Genomic DNA, 12,919 nt, shown 5'->3' on the forward strand with positions numbered 1-12,919 from the left:
TTTGGCAATGCAGGGGGTATTCTCATTGTTCTGACAAGTGTGCTGTGCATGTTACATCACCTACTGAGAGAGAGAGAGAAGCCCGAGGCTACAGTCGGCACTATGTCTAAAAGTCACCATCGCACCCTCTGTCACACCAAATGTTAGCATTTCACAGAGCCCATAGTCAGGCAGTGGCAAAAAAGGGCACGTATACATGTCACTTTCAATTTAAATATGAGACATCAACCTAGCCTCCTTATGCAGTGTCTGTCGTAGCCACACTCGGTAAACAGGAGGAGAAATGCCAAAGGCCGTGGATAGAGCAGAAGACAGGGAGAGGAAGAAAGAGAGAAGGAGGGAGAGAGAGGGAGAACAAGAAAGAGAGAGAAAGGGGATTCTTTAAGAGCCCGAGCCGATGAGTGTAAGTCCTCTTCTTGCGCCTTCTGCGTTTATTTGTTCCGCCTTGGTTGTTTAGACCCAATTAAGTGGCTAATCACCAAGATCACCAAGGAGTGCATTGTTGTAAAAAGTATGCGGCGCATGGCTAATTGCCACAGCAGCTGCCGTTGTGTGTTTGAATGTGTGTGTGTGTGTGTGTGCGTGCGTGTGTGTGTCAGAGAGAGTGAGAGTGAGATGGGGAATATGGTGGCAGGCAGGGAGGAGTAGAGCTGAAACGACTCCTCTGATCTGAGTGTGCCGCTTTGGCATTTGGCACGATGTGTCTTGTTTGTGCTCCTGTGTGTGTATATGTTTGTTTCTCTGAGTGTGTGTGTGTGTGTGTGTGTGTGTGCACGTGCATATGTATATTTTTGCCTGTGGTAGTGTACACTGCATATGATCTCTATGTGGTGTGTTATGTGGCTTTGTGTGTGTGTGTGTGTGTGTGTGTGTGTGTGTGTGTGTGTGTGTGTGTGAGAGTGTGTGTGTGAGTGTGTGAGTGTGTGAGTGTGTGAGTGTGTGAGTGTGTGTGTGTGTGAGTGTGTGAGTGTGTGAGTGTGTGTGTGTGTGTGTGCGCATGTTTGTGTGTGCGTGTGCTCATGTTTGTGTAGGGGGGTGGGACTCTTTGCTGGTAAGGAGCCAGGTGAGCGAGCACAGCCACTGGGGTCCCCGAATCTGCCGCTGAACAGAATGGCGTCCGCAAAAATAATTATCACCTCTGAGGGCCTTCTCCTTTTTTATCTTGGGCACACTCCTGCCCTCCCTCTCTCTTTCTCTCTCTCTCTTTCCCTCCTTCTCATCCTCCCATCCCTCCATCCCTCCGTCCCTCCCTCCTCCTCTTCCTTCTGCTGCAGGGCAGGAGCTTCCTTGCGAGGATGACAGTTAGCATGTGGCGTGGCCCGCTGATATGGAAACCGTCCAGGAAGCAGATCCGTGCCAGTTCCCCCTCAAACTCATCACACTCCTTTGGAGGGAAAGCGCGAGTGTGTGTGTGTGTGTGCTCGTGTGTGTTTGTGTGTGTGTGGTGAGTTCTGCTACTTTGTGCCACCATAATGCACACATACTTCCTGAGAGCGGGAATCCCGAGAAAAGGAGCCACTTTAGAGTGTCAGTGCAAGTTCTCATCACTCGTTCCTTATGAGAGCTCTATTGACTAGTGTCTCTTTGTCTCACGCTGCAGACTCTGTGAGTCTCTTGTTAAATGATATAATTATGTTGCCTCTCGACTCGAGAATGCCTATGCTTTCATTCCAGAGAGCTTTCAAGCTGACTGAATAACTCGTGTTGGGGAAGTGGGGATATGTCAGATAAACATGTTTACTGTCTTGTGTGCGTGTAGTGTTCGTATGCAAAGATAAGAGGAAAGGTGTTTTTAAATGAGTTTTCCTTCCTGATATGAATGCAGGATTTGCAAATAGAGGCAGCGTGTTAGTTTGAGTTGAGTATGGATACTAGGCCTGTGTGGGAAGTGTATGGGTGTGTCTGTGGGTGGGGAGGGTTGCTGTGTGTATGTGTGTGTGTGTGTGTGTGTGTGTGTGTGTGTGTGTGTGTGTGTGTGTGTGTGTGTGTGAGAGAGAGTCTGAGGCCGGTGTAGGAGGAGTGATGAGGTGGAAAATGCCACTGTCCTCTCCCCTTCTCTCCATCTCTTGTCCTTCCTCTCACTTCATTACTGTCTCAATATATCCTCCTTTTCTTTATTTCCTAATGTCTCTCTCTCTGCAGTTCTCTTTTTCTTTCCTTCACTCTCCTCTCTTGCCTTAGTAAACTGTCTCTCTCATTTTCTTCCTCCTTTCTCTTTCGCACTTCTCTATCATTCTCTCCTCTCTCCCTTCTCTCTCTCTCACACATCATCTCTCTCTCTTTCCCTATCCCTCTCTCTTTCCCTCCCTCTCTCTTCTCTCTCTCACACATCATCTCTCTCTTTCCCCATCCCTCCCTCTTTCCCTCTCTCTCTCTCTCCCTCTCCCTCTCTCTCTCTCTCTCTCTCTCTCTCTCTCTCTCTCTCTCTCTCTCTCTCTCTCTCTCTCTCTCTCTCTCTCTCTCCTGCTGTCGCTCACCAGGGCCCCGTCTGACTGCAGGGGCCGGGTGAGCCGAGTGGAGACGAAGGGGAGAGGAGAGGAGGCGAGCTGAGCTGCGAGGAGACGCAGCGGAGGCGTGGGTGCACCTCCTGGAGGTGCGTCGGGGCCCTCCTGCGCCTCGGTGCTCTCGCTCGCTCACTCACTCTCTCTCTCTCTCTCTCACTCACTCACTCTCTCTCTCTCTCTCTCTCTCTCTCTCTCTCTCTCTCTCACTTGCTTGCTGCACCTCTCTCTCATTAATCTGCCCACAGGAACGTCCGGCTGTGTGGCAGCTTGACTGCTCATTTATTCTGTTTATAATAGCAAACCCTGTGATAAATGTCCCGCAGAGTGCACATGTGCTAAAATATTCATAAATTGGAACTCTTAATTTGCGAGCGGAGGAAAAACCAATAAATTCCGAACGCGGTGACAGTCGTCTTATATTTATATGAATATGCAGGCCATGGGTGGGACATTGAGATTAATTTGTTCGCTGTTTTGCCGTTAACCAATTGTAATTTGCTCCTTTTTTGAATTAGCACAAGAGAGGGGACTGGTGTGTGAGGGGGAAAGTCTTAGCGCACAGCTCTTTGATGTGGCTCAAAATGGAAGCAGGCCCCGGATATCTGCAATGTTGCTGTTAATCGCTACTCTAAAAGGAATGTTTGCCGCAGAAAAAAACACGCACACGCACAAAATCATAACTGGAAATCTGAATTGAAGACTCTATGATTAAAGGAAGGCTGCTCAGCTGTATTGTTCTCTCTCTTTCTCTCTTTCTTTCCCTCTCTTTCTCTCTCTCTCTCTCTGTTTTCCTTTTCTTTTTCATCTATTGTTTTTAAAAGCCATTTACCCCAACTATGAGCAGAATGCACAGTGTTTCGGGACCGCTGCAAGAGAACGCTATATTTCAGAATTATTAGATGAAACCAAACATTCATTTGCCACCCCCCCCCTTCTCCGGCCTCCAAAAACCAGATGGGCACAAACAGTCTCCAGCATTTAATCAGAATGACTTGTTTGAAATATTTCTCAGATTGTCTTGGCCTGTCTCATGTGTGGGCATGGCTGTGTTCTGTGGGAACGTTGGCCTAAACACCCCCACCCCCCTACACCACCCCCCACCTATCCCCAACCAACCTCGCCTCCAACACCACCATCACCACCCCCACCACCACCCCCACCGCCTTTCCTCTCCTACCCCATCCCGAGCCGTATGCACCCTGTGGGCAGGGCGTGCTGCTGGTACAGGGTGGCGCTGGGTGGTGGCTGCCTGTCCCTCCCTGCGTGGCCCCATCTCGGGTCGCCCTCCCTGGGGGGAAGGGCGGACAGGAAGTGGGCCAGATGGCACCGGTCAGCGCTGGGGACACGCGGTCCTCCTGTCAGCGGAGAGAAAAAACAGCGAGAGCCTCTGTGTTTCACCTTGCTTCTCTTTCTCTCTCTTTCACTCTCTCTTTCTCTCTTTCTCTCTCTCTCTCTCTCTCTCTCTTGTTCCTCCTTTTTCTTTCAGGTTGATATAGGGCGGGTGCGGGGTGCTCCCCTGAACCTGGTGAAAAATAGAGGAGTCTTTTCATACAAAACCATATGTGCAGTCCCATGTGTTTTTGAGCTGCATAAGCCATTTCTGCTGCCAAAGCTATACGCATTAGCAAAAATGCTGTTTACAAAGACAACACGCAAACACACACACACACACTCATACAAAAGCTCCCATGTTCATGCTCAGGGAAAATGAGGTATTTCAGTGGGGACTTGGTCAGGCTGGAGACCCGAATCCAATTTAGGGGGCAAATTATTTGTGGTTGACCATTTCAGGATCTGTGTTCTCCATGCGGCGTTATTGCAAAGGGGGATATTTGTCATCATTTTTTCCACTTTCATTTCTCAGAGCCCTTACACACACTCTCAACTCCAAACAGCACTGACTCAGTACCACCCCCCCTTTTACCCCGCCACACACACACACACACACACACACACACATACACACACACACACACAGGCACACACCCCCCCTCAACACACCACACACACAACTTCCCTCACATTTCATTCATACACTCTCTCATCTGTAACCCCCCTTCTTTTTTGCTCAGATGGCTTTGATCTAAACTTGGCCTCTGTTGCAGACATGTATACAGTAATTTTCATACGGGCTTTGAACACAGTGAAGGAGGCTCGTCGCTGCCTTTGCTTTTATCCTCTGGATCCTCTTCCCCTGGAAACGATGAGCATATGGCAAACACCCTCGCTGGATTCTCCGACAACGGGAGGGACTGGAGTCTGATGCCTGCATCCTGTCATCAGTGAAATCCCTGGACGCAGCCCCTCATCCCTCCCTTCTTTACACACACACACACACACACACACACACACACACACACACACACTCTGTATCACCCACAAGCACACATACTCAGACATCACCTCTGCTCCCTGCACAATATTTTCTCTGGAGACATAACGTATGCTTTACATTTTCCTCTGAGCTGTCAGAGTCCTTTGGTCAAACAAAATAATACTAAAAATAGAAAAATGGAAACGGAAATCAGGCGTATTTGTAGGGGGAAAAAAAACTAAAAATATATATTTATGCTAACCATTTTATGTGTGCACATCACAGCATTTGTATTGCAGCGTTTGGCATCAATGTTTCTGTTTCTGTTTTATGTATTTGCAACAGATTCTGAACTCTGAACTGGATTCACCGGAACTTAGTTCTTCAAAATTGTATTTTTATAGAAAATATAATACTGATACATAGTTTATGTATCGCCTAGACTGTAGAGAGACTAATGAGGAGAAATCAAATGTTATTTTGACAAACACCAGATCAGACAAATTCAGCACTTGCAGTGGGAGTCAGAGTCATTTATAGGCTTAATTACAGGAAATCACTTACTTCACTAACAGTAAATGTCAAAAAAACATCCTTAATTTGGCCCAATCAAAGTAATTGGTAATGCTTAAACGAGAAAGAGTCCCCAAGATCAAAGAATATCAAGCAATAATGAAGAAACACACCACAGGAACAATTTAGAATTACACAAAGTTGATTATATTTCATTAGTTTATGTGGCAACATGCACCATTATTCATTACAAATCCCCATTGTTCGAAAGTACAAACAGAGCAGCAGGGGTGTAACATTTCTATTTCAATTGAGCAAAATTATATTCAGACGGTGCCACCAAAGCCACTTTTTCCTCCATTGTTTATATTTGTCACAGTGCAGTGCAACTCCCTTGTGCACAGGATCCGAGTAAAGAAGAAACCAGTTGTGAAATTAACTTTGAAGGGTGTGTTTTTGGCTGAAATCCCGGAGACATTACACTTACCATGCCGACTCAGTAACCTGCAATTACCATAGATTAGCACCCGCACCACAGTGCTACCGCGTTTGAAGTAATTATAACGCTCCCACGTCGTCCATAAAATCACTCACCAATTTAAAGCTGTTTAGAGGAGGTTTGTCACAATATACATTAAAGTTTTCCCCAATCTCCTTCCTAAGAGATGACGTTTAATGGGGAAAACTATATATACTGGATCTCCGTTATTATATATTTTTTTAAAGCACATGTGGCATGCATTGCTGCATTTTTTTTATATCGGGTTATGCGTGGCGCTTGTTAGAACTTGGCTATGAAGCATTTTGACTCGCAGATGTATTTCTGGAAGTTGTCTGGACACAGTTTTTTTTTTTTGGTCCCCGCGCAGTATGTCATGTCCACCCTATGTTGTCAACCTGCAGCCCATTTGAGAGTGACTCTAGATTGTATTTATTACATCACCCAGGGCACCCGGGAGGATGCCGACGAGACTGAGAGCGAGCGAGCGAGCCCGCTCTGTCTCGAGTCTGTTCTCGAAAGGACATTTTCTTGTCGATCTCTGTGCTCTTCTCTTGTATGGTGTTGTCTCCACATCCTCCCCCTCTCACCAGCTGTTGGGTTATTTATATCGCCGCCTGCTGATGTAAATAGGCTGGTAATTAGAGGCAGGAGGACTGCTGAAAAGACACTCCAGCAGCAGGCAGACCATGAGAGGGACATGCCCACAATGCGTCTCTCTCTCTCCCTCTCTCTCTCTCTCTCTTTCACTATCTTTCTTTCTCTCTCCCATGCAATCTCTCCCACCCTCCTTTATTTCTCTGTCTCCCCCTCCCTACTGCCTTCTCTCTCACTTCCTAGCTGTATCCCTCCCTCCCTTCCTCTCTCCCTCTATCCCTCCCTCCCTGCCTCCCTCTCTTCTTCTATTCCCAAGCAGGCCCAGGAACAAGTAGGAGATAAAGCAGAACTTGACTTCACTGAATTATTGAAGGGGTTTTTACAAGAGCAACAGCCCGCTATCTGACCTCATAAAGGCATTACAAGAGACCGACAGAGGCAGCCAGCAGCCAGGGCCAGGGGAGAGACTCGGGGCTCGGCAGGAAAATAAAATGATCGCAGAACAGGAAGTCAGAGCTAATATTGTTTTATTTCCTGAACAGAAAAATCACATGCATGTATAAAATGATTTCAGAACAGGAAGTCAGTGCTGATATTGTTTTATTTCCAGAACAAAAAAAAAATCACATGCATGTCTGAATATATTATCAAACATAAACATGCTGTATTATCAATTATATCAAGTAATATCAGTTATTTCTTAACAAATTCTTGTCTAAGCAATCAATACATTCTATTATATACATTAGTGTTCTGTGGGTAAGTGTACATGCTCCTGAACAGCAATGCTTCAACTCAGTCATTTTCATCAAGTCATGTTACTGGTGCAAGAACAAATGTGAACGGCTGTAGCTGAGACTGGGAAAGTGGTGTAGATGTGTTTGGGTATGTTCAGATGGTATAAAAAGAATTTGATACAATACACACACACACACATACACACACACACACACACACACACACACACACACACACACACACACCTTCCTGTCTCCCTGCTGTGACAGGGAGTTGCAAGTGGGAGAGGCAGACATTTTCTTCTCTTCCCTTCCTCTTTACTCTGGGAGCTCCCCCCTCCCTCTCTTCCACTCATCCCAGGTGAATCCCATAGCTCCATGCAAATCTCCAACTTTCAAACGCGTGTAAACTTTATCTAATTATACGCGAGCATGGCCCTCCCTCGTCTGACTCCTTGGCAGGTTGCGTCGCTCTAATTTATGAAAAACAAATCTGAAATATGCAGATGTCTTTTGTTTGAAGCAGATGTTTCGGCCCGCTTGCCAAGATTTCAATCAGGCGTCTCGCGGGGACGCCTATGTGCTGTACCCATCCAAAGGGGTTGTTTGAAGTCTGACAGGGACAAGGCGACCACCGTCACCGCCCCTGCCTGCTCAGGGAGGAAGGGTAATTTTTGGGGGGCAACAAACATTGCTTTCAAGGAACAGAGACTTGATAACGGAGAGATTAGACCATTCTTAAATGCTCCAAGTCCCCATGTGGGGGTTGATGCTTATAGAACTCTCCAGAAACACAAGTGCCTTTCCATCCAAGCCCATATGTGCACCGTACATATAAATGCGTCTATGGAGAGTACTGTATGATGACTAGTGATCTGCAATGCTAACATTAGCTAAACTGATGTGAGTGGTCATGAACTGAGGTCACTGTTAGGGGCTGCACCCTCCAGATAGGCCTCACGGCGTGCTTGTTCCTCCGGTCAATTATTGGATTGGATTTCACTCGGGCCTTAATGTTTTAGCAAATTTCTTTGACCTGGCTTTTTGTTTGGATTAAGAGTGTCAGGGTCCTATGGGGAGCAGAACCCTAAGGTATCAAGCTGTGGAAATGGAAACAGCATGTTCCACCTTATTCGCTTTTACGACTGCGGTGGACGGCTCAAAACGCACAACTCAGGACCTCTCGTTTTTTTTTTTTTTTTTTGACAATTCATAGAATTTCTCTCTCGTCTGCTTTCAAAAAACTTTCTCACATTCAGCTGTATTCGAGACTGACAGAGTGCATTTGCGTCAAACCCATGCTGACAAAAACACTGTAAGCTGCCATCATCCTTTATTCATGACACTCATTAAATGGCAGGAACAAAAACAGGGTAATTATCATTTATCTTGATATATTATTTACCAGGTCTCACTCTCTTGGCTGGGGACCCAGAGACCTCAGGGGCTGTACAGGAGCAGGGATGGGGTTTGTCCCTCTGGGATTTACCAGACACCTAACACCAGATGAGAGAGAAAGAGAGAGAGAGAGAATTAAAGAAAGTGATAATGAGTTGTACATGTCTTGACTTTTGCGTGAACAAAAGGAAATGTGTGCAGAACTACAGCAAAGGACCTTTACCTGCTATTTTCAAGGCCTGTGCCCAGAGAATCTATTTTTTTTTTACCTCTCTTTGAAGAGTTATTGTTTCAGTTTTGTCTAACTTGAACATTGGACAGTTTCAGTGAAATGAGATCAAGCTTATGTTATAAAAACAACAGTACGTGCCACTTAACCAATCCAAGGAATAAGTGACAATGAAAAAAGTTTTTGTCTTGCTTTTCAATACACTTTTGACATGTTTTAAAATAACCTGAAGATATGGCCTAGATTAATGATATATTTTTTTTTCAAAAGTTACTGTTGAAATATGATTTGTTCTGGTGTACTCATTGTGACTCTGTTTGTATTTATCCTCCCAGTTCCTGCAACACTTAATGGGTTGTCATAAGTTGACAAGTGATTGTATTGGGGTGTGTTCACATTGAGCACACTGCATGCCAAGAATACAATTCTTCTTCAACGCCCAGTACTTTCCTTCATCACTCAGACAAAGCATATTTCATAATCTATGCCATATATATCATTATCAAATTGATTTCGGATTCCATTCTTCTTAACTCCATCAACTTCACTGCAACTCACACCTGCACTCACACCTAATTAGATTATCTATAAAGTTTACTGTCATAACACTGTCACTTGCATAGTGTGGCAATTAACTTTTTCCAATATTGTTTTCACTCCCCCTTACATCCTGACTTGTAAGCAGCTGTCGTCCACATTTATTTTTCCACTGTGGGCAGGTTAAGTCTTTCTCTCTCTTTCTCTGTCTCTCTCTCTGTCTCTCTCTCTCGCTCTCTCTCCGTCTCTCTCTGTTGCTCTCTCTCCCTCTCGCGTTCTGCCTGTTCCTCCTTCCCCTTTTGTGAATCCTTGACAGATGCCTAATTGAATGATGAATGTCCCTTTATTACTCTGTAATTGAACTGCCAGGCTTTTGATTGGTGCGAGGAGGAGGATGAGCCAGCTAGAGCTGCTTCGCCCGCGTGGCGCTCGCTCTCTCGCTCGCTCTCTCGCTCGCACGGTCCTCCTCGCTGGCGGCCCCTGGCCCGTTCCCCATCTGTCCGCCTTCCCAGCAGCCCCTCTTCTCACCTCCGAGACGTGCACAAGGCATTGTGTGTGTGTGTGTGTGTGTGTGTGTGTGTGTGTGTGGATGGGGGTAAGGGGGGGGTGTTAGGATGAGGAGGGGTGGGGTTCTCGCCATTTGTGAATCATAATACATTATGCAAATGAGGCCTTATGCTGACGGTGAGAATATCCTTCTCCTAGTCCAAGGCCTTTCTCTCTCTGGTCTTAGCTGTCGACTGTTCTTGTTTTCCTTCCCTCTCTCTTTCTCTCTTTCTTTTCTCTCTCTCTCTCTCTCTCTCTCTGTGTCTTCCTGCCGTGTCTCTCTCGTCCTCCTCCTCCTCCTCCTCCTCGGCGGGCAGATGCGGCCGTGCTTGCGTCTTGATCCCAGAGCCTCTTGGCGGCGGGTCGGCCTGGCCTGGCCTGACAGGGGCTGGGATGAAGATTAATGACCCCACGCTGACTGACAGCGTCGGGAATTGAAGGGCAGAGGGGGTCATTTATCATGCCCTGACAGGTGCCATTCAGGCCCCGGCACCACCCGCCCCGGCAGCCGCACAGGATACCGCCTGCCTGCTTTTCTCATCCTTTCACTCCTTCCCCTCCTCCTCCTCCTCCTCCTCCGACCCTCTCTTCCTCCCCCCCCCCCTCTCTCTCTCTCTCTGGCTCTCTCTCTTCCCTTCTTAAATGCTGGTTAAACAGTGGGCTTAATAAATGCATTCAGAATTAAAACTCAGTCTTTGGAGCGAACGCCTGACAGATGAAAATAAGAAAATCAATTGTGCAGTCCCGTCAGGCCTCGAAGCTCCCTCAGTGCACAGCTCTCTGCTTTAATTTGGCCGAGGTGTGTGTGTGTGTGTGTGTGTGTGTGTGTGTGTGTGTGTGTGTGTGTGTGTGTGTGTGTGTGTGTGTGTGTGTGTGTGTGTGTGTGTGTGTGTGTGTGTGTGTGTGTGTGTGTGTGTGTGTGTGTGTGTGTGTGTGTGTGTGTGTGTGTGTGTGTGGTGGGGTCCATGGTTAGGTCCATGTAGGAAGACTTTACAAGCATCATCCATTATAATTTACCAATAATGCCAACTCCAAGGATCATTACTGGCCATGCATTAATGATTGATTCTTTAATCTGGGGTGAAATTCCTCCTGGGTTTCTCCACTTTAGCTAGTGTGTGTGTGTGTGTGTGTGTGTGTGTGTGTGTGTGTGTGGTGGGGGGGCACATGGAGGATGTGCTCAACAGCTTTTAAAACGTTTCGGCTGGCTCTCGCCGTTCTGCATGTGAGCACATCCCTTCATCGCGTTCAGAAGGGCTTGGAGCCGCTTTGTTTCTGCCTTGTTCACTCTCCCTTTGGTCTCTCTGATCTCTTACAGTCAGAGCCACACAGATAGAGAGAGACACACACACACACACAGGTAATTGTTTTTCATTTTGAAAATGTACACTGCTTTAATTAGATGAGAAAATTAGCAGATGATACAACGTATTTACCCCTTATTGTTTTATGAAACATTGCACAGTATGCATGTTTTGCAATCAAATGTTGCTGTTTCTACCACTGAATTCTAATTAAATATATGATATATCATAATCACATTATAAATAAAAAAATATATGGAATGAGTGTGTCACTGACTGACAGATCACTGGGTACGTCAGTTGAATGTGGCGTAACTGTAGCTCTTCCTATCCGTGTGTCTCTGTCTCTGAAGACCCTCAGTGGTTGTTTGAATGTACTTGTTGTTTTAAAGTCTCCGTCTTGGGTGGCCATAGGTCTTGTGGCCCAACCCAGGGATTCCAGCAAGAGCATGTATACAGTAATTGAATCAATACTCAATTAGAGGAGAAAACAAAGCAGGCCCATAAAGTACCCCCCGTGACCACCAGCCCTCGCCCCTCACTGCCCTCCTGCTCTCTCTCGCGCCTTTATATTTATCTCTCCACTGTACAGACGCTTTTTCACTTTGGACGCGCCTGCCCTTTGACTTTATAGTGTGTGATTTGGACCGACCTTAAGACACCCTGTTTTCTGGTCATTTAAACTAAGGCTGCCATTGCAACCAGAACGTTCTTTTAGCTCACAGGCCAGAGTTCAGAGCAGACGAGACCACGGGCCGTACAGAACAGAACTAGTGGGTTTTTGTACCTGATCGAGAATGCACCCACAGTTCAATGCGGTATTATTTTTTCTCCCCACACAGCTTTTATTAACTAATGGAGCTTAATAATTCATGAACGATTAATGGAATCGCAGGCCTGTAATTAGCATTGTGTTTGAGAAATATGGGTATGTATCTTCATTAACTATCTGTGCGAGTTCTTTAATCTTAATTACGACCCTCGCTGTGTCATTTTTCACTCTCCTATTATGCTGCTCCTTCCCTTTTTTTGGTGTCTCGGTTGCTGTCTGTGTTACGCAAATGGCGAGAATGAAGAAATATGCGCGTTGCAGATGCACATGCTAAAACTACCCCCCTCCCTTCTTCTCCCCCAATCTCCCTGCTCACTGCAGCACTTAACATGATTTACAGACGACCTACAACTCTTATTTTTTGGTCTAATATAAATAAATTGTATAATGATGCAATAAAACCCACTTCCATTATTTCAGCGGGGACACAGGATTAATTATCGGCAGCAGCAGCAGCAGCATTGATTGAAGGATCCAGCTGAGGTATTTAGTGCAAAGCCCAAGACTGCATTAAAGACACACACAGTTGTTGCTGAGAGATGTGTTTTGTTGTTGTGTCTGTGTGTGTGTGTGTGTGTGTGTGTGTGTGTGTGTGTGTGTGTGTGTGTGTGTGTGCGTAGAGACCGTTGAGCGAAACAAAGGTGGAAACTGGGGGTTTGTTTGCAGATGTGCTGCAGAGGTAAATATGGAATGTGTCATTAAACTGTGAGTCTGTTTCGCAATGTGAAGAGGTAGAGGAATGTATTGGGCAAATAGAGTGACCTAAGCCCATACAGATCATTGTGCCGCCGTTCCCTTTGAATGTATGGCTAATCTATGTAAAATAATTGTAGACACAAAAAAAAACATGGAAGAAGGTTTGTAGCAAATTCGTATAAAGATATAAATTCAGGACACAGCCTATGACGA

This window comes from Sardina pilchardus, chromosome 18 (genome assembly GCF_963854185.1).
Source record: "Sardina pilchardus chromosome 18, fSarPil1.1, whole genome shotgun sequence".
Taxonomy (NCBI): domain Eukaryota; kingdom Metazoa; phylum Chordata; class Actinopteri; order Clupeiformes; family Clupeidae; genus Sardina; species Sardina pilchardus.